Source organism: Bidens hawaiensis, unplaced genomic scaffold (genome assembly GCF_021521415.1).
Source record: "Bidens hawaiensis isolate Kalapana, Puna unplaced genomic scaffold, B.hawaiensis_p1.1 tig00003570_1, whole genome shotgun sequence".
Taxonomy (NCBI): domain Eukaryota; kingdom Viridiplantae; phylum Streptophyta; class Magnoliopsida; order Asterales; family Asteraceae; genus Bidens; species Bidens hawaiensis.
Genome location: NW_027491203.1, coordinates 1,190,588 through 1,199,973, shown reverse-complemented (window position 1 = coordinate 1,199,973; position 9,386 = coordinate 1,190,588).

Here is a 9,386-nt window from a genome sequence, read left to right as displayed (position 1 = left end):
CGCTTCCCATAGAGTCAAATATATCAATGTTGGCTTGTGACACAATCCTTCCAAAGGTTGTATATTTTACAGGATTGACTATACTCCTTATCGATGGAGTTAGTCCCCAATATAGCGCTCACTTCGCTTAGTTTCAGAATTAATTAGCCATGTTACCAGACATGACAATTCCTTCAAACTATTAGCGTGTTCTAAGTGATCAGCACACAACATTTCTATCTTCCATAGCTCAGTTTCCAATCTCTGAACTTAATTACTCGAATAAAAGTGTTCTAGCACAAGAATTTTAAATTCCGACCATGTCCTCTGAGTAATAATTTCCTAACTATAATTTTGTACCATCGTGTTCCATCACGATACAACATAATCTACCAACATATCTGTAGCATATTTCACTACACAATGTTCTAGACTCTTACCAATATCCTTAACCATTTCGATCTTTTCTATCCACTTGCTAATCTATTCCTCTCTTTACCATCAGTAAACTATTAATAATTTCCTTAACACAACCAACAAACATATCCTTCATACCGGATCTAATTCATTACGACTACTATTCATGTTTAGTTTATAACCAATACTTGTAGTCATAATAGCATTCGGTGGGACATTATCACTCTTAGTAATACCACTAAGAATTAAAATATTCATATTCATGTGATTGCTCGATCTATAATTCTGCGATCACATTTGCATCAACACTAGCAGTGATCTGTGATACGACATTCGGTATCATCATCTGCTATCTTTGAGCAATTCATTGAATCATATCAATCTCCATCATTGGAGTTACTCTTTTTTATGTCATTCTGCCGTACTCATCCTGTACGCAGTAATCAATACTAATCTCATCGTATAACTCGTTACCAGTTCAATCATAACAGCAGGTACACATACACACCAAATATTATCATACATATTACACATACCAGTATCTAGTATATATATATGTCCCATAATATAATAACATACTGACTTAAACTGACGTCGGTTAACGTTTAAATATGTTTCATAACCCTTGTCACCAACTGACATATATATCTTTCTCAACAAAGATCAATGTTTAATATGCTTGATTTCAATATCCTTCTGCATGTCAGCATAACCGATACATGCTCACCGTGAGCACTAAACGATTACGTACCACGGAGTTATAATATCCGTGTCTATTTGTATAACCGGCATACACGGTATACCACCTACGAACGAACAACCAACTAGGCTATAATGATTCCAACACCTCTTTGTGTATGGGTAATCATTCTATTCGAGTATACATGGGTATGGGCATCTAACGGATGTAAGGATAACATAGGGAGTTGCAAGGTTCAAGGTAATCGCGCAACATAGGTTGCCTTCAAATATTATCAATTACTATTATGGGAAACTCTATCACTTGCTCAGTCAATGTCCTCAGGCGTTCTAGGTTCGCTAAATTCGGTAATTCTCGATCTGGAGATGGTATGTCTCATATGTTTGGGAGTGAGAAATACATATATATATTTCTATATATTATTTTTATCTGCTGATTTATTATCAAATTTATTATTATTATTATTTTATTTTATTTATTTATTTATTTATTTACCTTAATGGAATAAGAACGGGTTCAGGTACGGGTCCGTCCGTACGTGAGGGTCGACGGTTCGGGTGAACATAGGGGGTTATTAGGATATACGGTACCGGTGTTGGTAGGGTAAGGGTTATCAATTTTGGTTGGGAGTGACGGTTACTAGATATTTCTGGTTAATGTCAAACGGGAGATCTAATTTGGTACTATCATAACTATGGCCCGATAAGTCAGACTTATCATCAACCGATGCTCTAGAAATTTTAGCATCCTCGGCACTTTTATTATTTCATCCCCCGGTTCCTTATCCGGGTCCTATTTCTCAATACATGTACCCACAAGATATGCACATATATATATACACATTAGCACGCATAAATAATATTATATACTTTACACATACGTTGTCATTTTTACCTATTAATGTACCCCGTGACTTCCCCTGAATTCACTCGTGCGGACAAGTCTGTTATTATGTTCCGGACCATAATAACTCACTTGTCCATCCAAGTTCATCCAGATCTCGTCACTATAAATTATTAGTTGATATTCAGATCCTATAATACTTGAGCTACTGGTTATATTTTAGGTATCTTTTAAAGACATCCTAATTCTTTATAACCAATGGCTCTGATACCAAGTTCTGTAACACCCCGTAACCGCAGCGGAAACGTAAACGGGATGCAACAGACGCCTCTGATATCAACCACATTGTTTATAAAGAAAACTGAATGCATTAATATACTTCAAAATTACATTATCTCATATTTCATTACCGTCTAGGTGATACACACATCATACAATACGATACATAATCCTATGTGATATAATGTATCCTAACATCCCACACGCAAATCTTACACACATCAAGCACTTAGCACGTAAGCAATCACTTCATCTTAATTGTACCTGAAAAGCATGTGAGAAAACGGGTCAACTACGAATAGTTGGTGAGTTTCACAATTTGAGTAAACCTTGATAAATCAATATCATAATATAATATTATCTGGGGACACTGTTAACCCAGTACTGTACTCTTTCCGGGGGCAATGTTAACCCAGAAACACCTCTTTGGACATCTGGGGACACTGTTAACCCAGTACTGTACCCATTCCGGGGGCAATGTTAACCCAGAAACACTTCTAGAGACATCTGGGGACACTGTTAACCCAGCACTGTACCCATTCCGTACGATTCCCGTACAATCAAATATTTATAAATACACGCAAATCCATGCGTTCAGTATGTACTTAAACATTTCAGTAGTAACATGCTTCCGCCCCGGGAAAATATTTGAAAACAATTCAGAAAAAGGGGCTCGTGAAACTCACCTTAGCACATGCAAGCAGGTAACAACAATCATTATCAACTAACACGTCCAAATCTTGTAATATGATCCCTACGATCGTTATTATACAATTATTGTTTATATAATCTTTAACCGTGTTAACCGGTACATCTGGGGACACTGTTAACCCAGTACTGTACCCATTCCGGGGGCAATGTTAACCCAGAAACACTTCCCCGGACTCAGATTGTAATATCGTTTAGAGTTCCATGGTCACAATTACTATTAGTCGTTTTTCTCGTTTTGCGTGCCTAGCACGGTTATCCGTTTTTACGTTTCAAAAATGAGTTTGGTCACACACGACCCGAAAGTAGTGGTTGACTGATAATTTAATTAAAGATGTGAAATTATAGCTCGGTTTAGACGCCCCAATTGGCCGCGGGACCCGTTTCCGTCTTTAGCGTACCGGAAACTGTTAAATCGGTTAAAAATACCCAAATCATCCGAATTATTTTCGGATGATTCATTTTTACTTGTTTAACTCAATTATATGAAAATAGTTCATTTTTAGGGTTTTTATACACCTATCAGTTCGTTTAGACGAACTTTACCGGTTTACGCGTTTTAAACTTTAAAAGTTTGTTTTTGCACAAATAATTATCCGTTTTGTCTCGGATCTTGAAATTTTGCCCAAATCACTTTTTGACAGTGGGGAATTTTATAAAAATATTTCCAGAATTAATTTTTATATTTAAAATTTATTTATCTATTTTTAAACACCATTTAAACACTAAATATGTCGTAAATACCAAACGACCTTAGAAAAATCCCAAATTTTACCTGGATGTCCCCTGCCATCCACATAGTCCCCTGTAATTTTTCCAGATCCAAAATCTTTTTTTACATGCCATTTTCACTAAAACCAAGCTAGAAAGCCCTAGAACTCGTTTAACCGAAAAGCCTACTTAGACTTCTCCAACTGACCTAAACGTTTGTGTGTGACATATAAATGATATAAAAAGCTCATCTGCAATTTTCCAGAATTTTTCATGATATTTAACTATTTTTCACCATTTTTGGCCAAAACCGAGCATTAAATTCACCAAATATTCATCCTTTGTCCAAAAATTACCAAAAATTCGCAGAACTCTTATTTTCATGTGTTTAACACCTCTGTCAAATTTCATGAACTAACTCTAAACCTACCACAATCTGTCCAAAAACTCCAAAACCGAACATAACCGAATATACCTTTCGTTTTCCGCCACTACAAGCTACAAACTCGTCTTTCCGCCTTATCTACCACTAAACACAGAACCTACAACCAACATACCACAATACCAAGCAAGTTACACTCACGATCAAGCCTCTTACACTATAGTTTCGGTTATGATTCAAAAACAAAGATTTAAACCGTAAAAATTCGTTCTTGGTTCGTTTAACTCCTTTCTTGGACCAAGATCCCTTGTATAACTCGTATACATCACTTGATCATGCAAGAATCGGTTTTCATCTTTGAAACCTCATTTTCTTGCAAACAAACTCAAGAAACGAAGATGAACACGTACATAACTCGATTTTTACCTCGGTTTTCTTGCTAAAAATCTCGGTTTTGGATCATGAAGTTGAGAGGATTGAAGAACTTGTTGAATTGTTGTGTAAAAAAAAGAAAAAGGAATGGGGTTAATGGGAAGGTCCGATCGGAACTCATGGGGGGTGGGGTGGACCCACTTCTCCATTCCTAGCCACACAATTGGATTCCCGTAATCCGGATAATGTTTTGGATAATCTGGTTCAGTTCGTTTTTCGGTTAAATGTCTAATTCGGCTTAAAACGAGGCTAAAACGGTCGTTTTTCGGCTAAAAATGAAATTTATATAAAACCACTTTAAAAAACTTAAACCATGACTTCCATTAACTTAAAATACCATGTTATTAATTATCGCGCATCTTTTTCGGCTTGATCGATCATGTAACACCCCGTAACCGCAGCGGAAACGTACACGGGATGCAACAGACACATCTGATATCAACAGCATTGCTTATAAAGAAAATACCACTACATTAATTTATAACATATTACATTGTTGCGAGTTTCATTACTGTCTAGGTGTTACACACATATTTTACCGATAAGACATTAATAAATTCATTACAAAACATAGAGCATCAAGCTTCCAACAGGTAGCACAGATAGTTAAGCACACATCAATCAATCCAACTTGGGCATACCTAGAAAACATGTAAAGAAAACGGGTCAACTACGAATAGTTGGTGAGTTTCACTAATTTAAATAAACACTGACAAATCATTTTAATAATCATTTATTAACAATATAATCATGCTGGGAACTATGTTACCCCAGGACTTTTCCATTAACTTTCTGGGAACTATGTTACCCCAGAACAATAATAACCCCTGGGAACTATGTTACCCCAGAACAATAATAACCCCTGGGAACTATGTTACCCCAGAACAATAATAACCCCTGGGAACTATGTTACCCCAGAACAATAATAACCCCTGGGAACTATGTTACTCCAGAACAATGATAACCCCTGGGAACTATCTTACCCCAGAACAATAACACATGATAAACATTTTATATATTCTGTGCATCAGACCATATATATATAAATGTACAAGTATTTCTATACGATCGGTATGTACTTAAATACTTTAAATAAGACATGTTTTCCGCCCCGGGAAAATATAATTAAAACAATTCATTAAAAGGGGCTCGTGAAAACTCACCTTTTTGTGAGTCGGTGAGTAATATAAGGAACAGCTACGTGCCTGGATCTGTAATATAATATCTAGTCGTTACTATATAATTCCCATAACTTAAATACGTATCAATCGGTACATCTGGGAACATTGTTAACCCAGTACTGTACTCGATTCGGGGACAATGTTAACCCCGTGACACTTCTAAGGACTCAGATTGACATTGCTTAGAGTTTGACAGTCAATTTAGTTAAGGTGATGAAATTATAGCTCGGTTTGACACCCCGTTTGGCCGTGGGGCCCGTTTCCGTCATTTCGGTGCCGGAAACGGTAAAATCGGGTAAAACTACCCAAATCATCCGAATTATTTTCGGATGATTTATTTTTACTTAATTTACTTAGATTTATGAAATAGTCCATTTTTAGAGTTTTCATGTACCAGTCAGCTCGCTTATGCGAACTTTGCCGGTTTACACGTTTTAAGCTTTAAAAACTTGTTTTTATGTTCTTTTTAGCACAAATAATTACCCGATTAGTCTCGGGTCTTGAAATTTTGCACAAAACTTAATTTGACAGTAAGGAATTTTTGTAAAAATTTTCCAGATTTATTTTCTTATATTTACATTTATTTATCTATTTTTAAATCACATTAAAATACTAAATATATCAAAAATACCAAAACACTTTAGAAAAATTCCAAATTTTTCTGGGATGATCTCTATCATCCTCATAACTTTCTGGAATTTTTCCAGATTTATTTTCCTATATTTACATTTATTTATCTATTTTTAAATCTTATTAAAACACTAAATATGTCAAAAATACCAAAACACTTTAGAAAAATCCCAAATTTTTCTGGGATGATCTCTATCATCCTCATAACTTTCTGGAATTTTTCCAGATTTATTTTCCTATATTTACATTTATTTATCTATTTTTAAATCTTATTAAAACACTAAATATGTCAAAAATACCAAAACACTTTAGAAAAATCCCAAATTTTTCTGGGATGATCTCTATCATCCTCATAACTTCCTGGAATTTTTCCAGAATTTGAAACTTATTTTTCAAGCCATTTTCACCCAAAACCGAGCTAGAAAGCCCTAGAACTCGTTTCACCGAAAAGCCTACTTAGGCTTTTCCAACTGAGCTCAAATTTTGTGGGTGACTTTTATATGATATAAAAAGCTTATCTTAAATTTTCCGGAATTTTTCATCATGTTTTGCTATTTTTCACTATTTTTGGCCAAAACCGAGCATTAAATTCACCGAATATTCATCTTTTATCCAAAAATTACCAAAAATTCACAGATCTCATATTTTCATGTGTAGATCATCTCTGTGAAATTTCGTGACCCGACTCTAAGCACACGAAAATCTGTCCAAATTTCATATACACACGAAAACCGAACTATCTTGTGTTTTCTAGCTTTAGATCGCAAGGATCTTGGTTTCTAGCCTTTGCTAGCCGCTAGATACAACACTTACAAGCCCAATAACACTATACCAAGCAAACTATACCAACAATCAAACCATTTCTTTCATAGTGTCGGTTTTTAAGTAAAAACAAAGGTTTTAACCGTAAAAATCCGTTCTCGACTCTTTTTACTCATTTCTTGGACCAAGATCCCTTGTATAACATGTATACATCTCTTGATCATGCAAGAGTCGGTTTCATCTCGGGTTTTCACCCATCTTTCACTTGGAAATCCATTTTAACAAGATTTTAACCGTAAAATTTTATTCTAAACACTTTTAACTCATTACTTGGATCAAGATCCTTTGTATAACTTGTATACATCCCTTGATCATACGAGAACCGGTTCCATCTCGGGTTTTCACCCATATTTCACTTGGAACCTTCCTTTTCTCAAGATCATGGAGTTAGAAGTAGGATTCAAGCATCAAAACATGTTCATACCTTGTGATTTTTGGTTAAAAACTCAAGAGCTTGGATGTATGTTTGAAGATTTGAGAGAGTTTGTGTGAAATGTGTTGAAGAAAAAAGAAAATGAAATGAATGATAATAACACAAGGACCGATCGGTCCATAAGGTGGATGGGGGTGGGCCCCACACATCAATTCTAGGCCACACATTCGGATTACGCAATCCGGATAATGTTGTGGATAATCTGGTTCAGTTCGTTTCTCGTTTAGACTCGTAATTCGGCTTAAAACGAGCATAAAATGGTTGTTTTTCGGGTCAAAAATAAAATTTACATAAAACTGATTTAAAAACTTTAAAAACTTAACCCATGACATTAAAACATCATATTATCGGTATTTGTGCATCTTTTTCGGTTTGATTGATCGTCTCTTGCTTGGTTTGGTGTTAAAGGTTTCGTTTAGCGTACCGACGTACCATTAAATCGAAATCCTTTTTCTGTGCTATAATTTACTTATCCCGAAGCATTAATACTTCGTAAATATCACTAAACATTATATACTTCGTCTATAATGTAATTCCCGATTCGTTCGGGTTTCAATAACCGATCAATGATTAATTGTAATTCCAATACGATTCACTATATAATTGAGTATGATTCATACTGTGAACCATATATATTCGTATCAATGTGCTATAACTCATATAATCAATATTAAATAACACGTAAATAGTACATTCCGGCTAGGGTATACCTGGATTTGCCGGAATCGTTACAGATCATCTCTTGCTCGGTTTGGTATTAAAGGTTTCGTTTAATGTACCGACGTACCATTAAATCGAAATTCTTTTTCTGTGCTTTAATTCACTTATCCCGAAGCTTTTATACTTCGTAAACATCACTAAATATCATATATCTCGTCTATAATTGAACCCTCGATTCGTTCGGGTTTCAATAACTATCAATCGATTAATCGCATATTCAATACGATGAATTATATATTCACGTACGATCAATACAGTGAACTTTGTATTCTCGTATAATTACTATGGTAACTCATGTACCCGACATTAAATATGACGTAACTATTGTCTACCGGTTAGGGTATACCGGGTTTCGTCGGAATCGTTACAGAATATAATATATATATATATATATATATATATATATATATATATATATATAGGTGACAAGAAGAGAAATTCTAAATGAGTAATTCAATTTTATTAAGGCTTACCATCTAAAATCAAGAATCCACTCTATTATTCCTTGATGATTATTAAATTAACATGTGATAATCTTGTCCTAATAATATATGATAGAATAGTCCCTCATTTTTAAGTGAACATATTCTATGACATAAAAGAAAGTAACATGCGCATTTTAAAGTCCACCCTTTCCTAATGTCATACTACCACGAGAACGTCAATTTAAGTAGACAAGCAGTTTGGTATAGTAGAACGATTAGGATTGACTTCGATTTCTCAAATACCAATCCTAACAACTTCGAGTGATTGTAGTTAACTCACACAACCTCCCCTTGGTTGATTTAATTAGATTATAATTACATATTCCATTGACATATGATTTCTTTAACTAGCATGATAACCTAAGCAATCGTGTTAACAATGTTATTTTAGAATTATCAAAACTAGAGAAATAGATCATAGCTTATATCGCATCATTTCTAAATACAACATAATGATCCATGTTTTATCTTGAATAAAGTATCAAAGTATTCTTTTTACCATTTCTAGTTTCCATGAACATGAATTACCATGAATGATTATAAATCATCAACCTTGATGTATTGGATTAAAGTGATAAAGCATTTCTTCATCAATGGATAATTGCAAAATAACCATGTATTATACCAAACTAAATGACATGTTTCATATAATCATCAAGTAAAA